Source organism: Ceratosolen solmsi, unplaced genomic scaffold (genome assembly GCF_000503995.2).
Source record: "Ceratosolen solmsi marchali unplaced genomic scaffold, CerSol_1.0 scaffold43, whole genome shotgun sequence".
Taxonomy (NCBI): domain Eukaryota; kingdom Metazoa; phylum Arthropoda; class Insecta; order Hymenoptera; family Agaonidae; genus Ceratosolen; species Ceratosolen solmsi.
Genome location: NW_011948431.1, coordinates 4509270 through 4515550, shown reverse-complemented (window position 1 = coordinate 4515550; position 6281 = coordinate 4509270).

Sequence of the window (6281 nt, the reverse complement as noted above, 5' to 3'; positions counted from 1 at the left end):
TATTTATTTATTTATTTTATTTTATTATTTTTTTTTTTTATTACTATATTTGCCGACTCGAGAAAATTGCAATTATTATTATTTTTTACCCTCGTATAAGTTAAAAGGAAAAGAATCTTTTATTTTTAAATAATAGTTTGTACTGTGATATGGTCTTAGGCTTGCTTATGTGTGTTGACAATTTTTGCTAAGCTCAATTTTAGTTTAAACAAAATTGCCTTAACTGTCTATTAGTCTGTTAATCATTATAGATAGAGTATCCAATAAAATACTCATACGTTTTAAATGTGCTAAGCTTTACAAAACTATGGTTTATAAGTAGATAAAAATTTGTATAGTTACCATAAGAAATAAATATGTTGTGATAATTCTTAATAAATCAAATTATTTGTTTAAATTGTTCATAATAAATGTAAATTAATGTTTATTTATTGCACTTTTCTGTTTTCTTTATAATTGTATCGCCTATATCGCTCTAACAAGTTAAGTGTTCGCGTTATTTATGTCTAATTATGTCTATTTTCGTTCTCAGATCTTTGTTAATGCCAGAGTTGTGGAACAGGAAGAAATTATTAAGAGGTGAAATGAAGAAATATTGAAAAATATTTTCTTGAATTAAATCGTATGAATGAATCAGTTATTAGAGAAAATATTCTATTAAATATTACAGTGCCTTTGATAAAATAAGATTTTTTTTTTTAACTAATTTTAAGAACAAAGGTAATAATTTGCTGGAGAACTAATGCTGTATGTAAATAAAATATTTTTTTGAGGTGTGTGAATATGTCTGTGTTTCGTAAATAAAAAAATAAATCATTGAGCCACTAGTTTAAGTTATTCAACATTTTTTCATTTATTAAAATATTCTTACGAAATAGACATTGACATTTAAAAGGGATTATTAACTTTTATATGATATCATATACTAACACTATTCTTATAATTATTGTTATATGTCAATAAATTGTGGTGTTTCTTTGTTCGTTTAAAAATATTGACAAAAAAAAACAAAAAAAAAAAAAAAAAAAAAAAAAAAAAAAAAAAAAAAAAAACACGTGTGTGTATGTACATAAAATTTATTCGTTCATATTTAATTTATATTTAATTACGTGTAAAGTAAGGATAAGGAACTAAAAGAAAATTTTCATTCACGTGAAAAGTAATATTTTAGTATTTGTATAGTATAAACAATACATTATCTATATATAGTTTTACACAAATTTTTGTTAAAATATAAATTTATGTACCTGAATTTAAAAATAATTGATATAAAATTATTTTTGATTGCGATGCAATTGTTATTATTTATAATCGACCATCACTTTGCTTCCTTAATTTCCCAAAGTTTGTTTTTATCATTACTTTAAGGATATTTATAATTCAACGATTAATATTGACACTATTATTATTATCACTGCTATCATTATTTCTTCTTAATTTACAGAAGTTGACTTAAAAGGTTTCAAATTGTACATTATATGTTAGAAATATTTACGTAATGCTAAAGAATCTAGATATAAAATGTTTTTATCAACACCTTATTATAACTATTTCGTAATACACAATAAAAAAAAAGGTGTATTATAATTAGAGTAAATTAACATTGAAAATTAGTTACATACTTGTCTATGCTTTTCATTGTATTAAAAAAATCTTTCATTTTCATTACCTTCTGTTATGATATTCATACATTAACAATCACTTATATAATAATAAAAATAAACTATAATGTACAATTAAAAAAAAGAGAGAGAATTAATTATTTACAAAATATATGCGTTTGTGTTTAATTTAATTAGCTGAAATTTGAAACGTAAAATAACTTTTATGTTAAAGACAAAAGATTAATTATCGAACATAAAGTATTTATAGAATTTCTAATTGTTTATTTAAAAATTCTTGAAGTGTTAATTCCTTATAATTATTGTTCATTGTTTTTAAACACGGAATATGTATTATTTCGTAATAAATTCTAAATTTGAATAATATATTGAAATTTTAATACCATTCGTCATTATTTAAAATAATCTATGATTTTGTTTTTATAAATCTAAATATAATATATTTATAAACCTATGTATAAATTTTATTCTACGTATAATTATATTAACTACAGTTTCATTAATCCTTGGTGATGCTGGCTTAGTATATAAAAAAATTCACCGATACAATAAAAAATGTACAAAGTTTTATATTAAAAGTTTAAAAAAAAAAGAAAAAAAAAAAGTAGAAATTATTTTTGATATTCTTACTACATGTTCAATTGCAGTGATTTATTGAATTGTTTATATAGCATTATAATTTAAAACATATATCTTAAAAATATATGCTTTAGAAAACGGAAAATTATGATTCAACGAACTTACGTTAATTTAGACGGATATTTTTTTTATATAGCAATTTTTGTCATTAATGAAATTTATATCCTCAGATTTAAATCTATTTAAGGAAGTTGAAAAATTATTCAATGTTAAGTAATTCCTAATCAATGCTAATACTATCGGAAAATTGCAAAAAATTCATACCTTTATTCCATATACAGGATTACGTATTGTTCACGAAGAGAAATCTGAAATTTGTAAACAAAAATTTTTTTAATGTTTTTCTATGTTTTAAGTAATAATAGGACTATAATTATTGCATATAATTAATAATTACGAGACTAGTTTTATGAGTTTTATTTATTAAATTATATAAAGATAGATATTTGAGAAACATAAAGAAACATTATTGGAAAAAATATTTAAAAGGATGAAAATATTTTCTTTTACGATTATTCTTTAAATATAATTATAATTTAAAATTTGTAATAATGTAAATTTGTATAATGTTTGCGGTAATGTTAATAGTAAGCAAGCAACGTTTCTCTCACCTAAAAGCTTCAATGTATAATTCATAATTATAAATAAAAAAAGTATTTAACTTGAAACGATATTATTAATTTTTCAGCAGAATCTCCATTGTTATTTATTTATAGTTCCTACATTCTGGCTTGAGATATGTTTTCAGCTAAATCCCGTACGTAGGGCATTAGCTCCATCTATGATTTTTGTTGCATAGCTGTGAACCGAGCTACAGTCGTTGCTTACTTAAAAAATTCTGCTTTACAAAGATATCGATATTAATTTTTTGTTTTTTGTTTTTTTTTTGTTTTTTTTTTTGTTTTTTTGTTTTGTTTGTTAAATACATATCAACTCTTGAATTTATTCTTGTTTAGTGTAATCGAATTTTCATTAATGAAAGTATAATGAATAATTACATTTACCGCTAGACTAGACTTTTAATATAACCGACTTAATTATTATGATACGCATGGATTATCATACAATGGTACAAGTTCATTTATTCGATATTAATATCAATTGAATATTGCAATAGATGTATATGACAATTAAAATCGTTATGGCACAATAAAGTCCTTTTAAATAATTATTTCACATTCAGCTGTACAGATAAATAAACGTGTTGTTATACGTTTTATTAATAAAAAGAAGGCGAACAATAAGGGTTTTATTAAGATATTCGATAAAAGAAAATTATATAGACAGTCAATAGCGTGTCATGGCAAAAATTTTGCAAATTAAGATACATGAAATTTGTGATTATAAATCGAATTACTCTGTATGCATCATTGTAATATTACAGATTGTTTCATTGAGAGAGAAAAAAGAAATTGAAAAATTTGAATGTTCTTCAACTGTTCTGGCATATTCATCCTATGAGCTGTCATATTATATTTTTTCGCAAAAGTAATCGGTAATTGTACAACGGTCTAACATACGTCGTTACAATAATTAATTACGAAGCTCCACTATCTTTCTATAGTATTCTTATTTTATTATCCTTTTTTCAAATAATAAATTAATTTAGTCCCTTATTGCTTTTTTTTTTTTTTTTTTTTTTCTTAACAGCTGCCATACAAGCTAAACTTTTAAAGTCAAATAGTTGAAATTAACACGAAAATTCTTATGAACGTAAATACGATGGGCCTGCGATCATACTTTATCTTATGATTTGAATAAAGTTATTCCAAGAATAGCCGTTAAAAATTAATAAACAATCTAAAAGAATAAGCGTTTGATTTAAATAATTTTTTTTTTTTATAATTATCCTAAGTACACGCATAAGCTTAGCCAAACGTAATGTCTTTTTTATTAATAGTGCGAAAATTTTAATTTGTACTTATTATTACCCGCAGTTTGCAGTTTCATAACCACATCCTCGGTACTCATCTCCCATCGTTTCTCTTCATCCTATTTTTATCGACGTTTCTTAAAGGTACGCAATTTCCTAAGGTCTGCCTTGTTATTAAACAAAACAAAAAACAACAACAACAAACAACCAACACAATGTTACATTGTGTTAATTAGCTTAGCGCCAATGAATAATCGTTACACTTCCCTTTGGTTTCATCATCCCTCGATTCGAATAATCAAACACAAGTCATCGATTGTGTAACGACAGTTTGTTGTAAACGATATGGAATGGAGTGTTGGGCGACCGAGACGGCCCATAACTACATCGTCCTCCTTTGGTATTCGCTATTGGCGTCGGCATGCCATGTCCATCGTGCAATATTGTGCAATATTGTTGTTGTCGTTGATGTTGCTCGACTTGTTGGCGATTGTCGTCGCGTGAGTAAATTGTCGAAGCGCGAAATGCAAATTGACCGAGCCGAATCGAACGAGGGTACGCGGTATGATTTCATCGGGGCGAATCGAGTTCGCTCGAATGATGAAAACGAATTGGAGTATTGGGTTATAGGATCCGCGACTCGCGTTCGTAACGTTCGGTTATTAGTTGGTAATCGGCCAGCTGTGAGAAGATTTGCATTTTGCGCTGCGAGCGAATCAATCGGTTGAGAGGCGCAGAGCGCATGCGCGGGACGAAAGGGCGACCCGTCCGTCGTCCTAGACTCGTGTGTACTCAACACACGAGAAAGGATAATAATTGCGCTCCTGCGTTTTTCAATCGAAATTTTTCACCTCGAACGTCTCGCTAGCTGACAAGGCGCTGACCGCACTGACGGGGACAGTCGTTGACTTTCTCCATGGGGCTCGCTCCTGTCTCTCAGTGCTTTACATGAAGAGATTACATGAAACATTTGACGCGATTATATTGCTACAAAAAGTCATATTGAAATAGAGATTGGGGTAGGGTGATATTGGGAAGCGGACGTTGAGTACCGTGAGGTAAGAAGGCAAGAATGTAAACAAAGATAAAAGGTCGGCATGCGTTAAAAATGTTTTTCAAATGTTTTCTAAGAACAACAGGGGAAATGGTCTGCAAAGGTCGTGAGTCTGTTAATGAGTGACATCGCGGGATACCACGAAGAGATCGTTTAGACTAGTTTTGTAGCTTAAGCTGAAGATTCGTCGAATTAAGCAAAACAAAGAAATATATCCGCACCAAGGTAAGAAAGTGACATTTAAGAAAATTACACGCAAGATGAAATGTGAGGTTAAGTTTAGTTGTAGTTGTTACGATTTCTTTTACGTTATAGTATTTTATAATGTAATTGTAATAATGATGATTATGACGATGATGATAATAATAATGATGATAATGATAATGATAATAATAATAATAATAATCGTAGCACATATAAAACGAGTATTTTGTGATGACGATTGCATTTGTAGGCATACATTGTCATTGGAAGCGCTGTTTTATTTATTTTTACAATATGGTAGTCGAAAATATAAAATACGTATGATTTTTCAAAAGTATCGCATACACTAACTCGTATACTTGCGCAGCATATATATATATTTGCCTATGCATGCGTACTTCTTCGCATAAGTGTGTGCTATGTGAATACGGTGGTTGTGCGTGCGCGCGCGTGTGTCGGTATATTTCTATATATATATATATATATATATATTTGATGAAGTGGGCCTACATGTATGCCGTATGCACATGTAACATAAATATGGATCGATGTTATGATTTTTTCTATTTGCAAACCAGTTCGCGTATGTTTTTACCGTTAGACGGTTAAATTTAGGACAATCAAATCATCTACCACTTTCATATTGCTTTAGCATAGTGCAGTATTTGGCAACTGGCTACAATTTGCATTTATAAATCAACAATTATAAATTAAAATTCATATTTAATTACGAGTTCATTTTCAATGTACACCATCATTTATGTCAATTGAATGCTTAAATTAGATATTAATATTTTTAATATTTATAAACACGTACTATTGCACTTTTAATATTTCAATGTTCAAACAATATTAATGACTTTAACAACCTATTTATTTTCTGTGAATT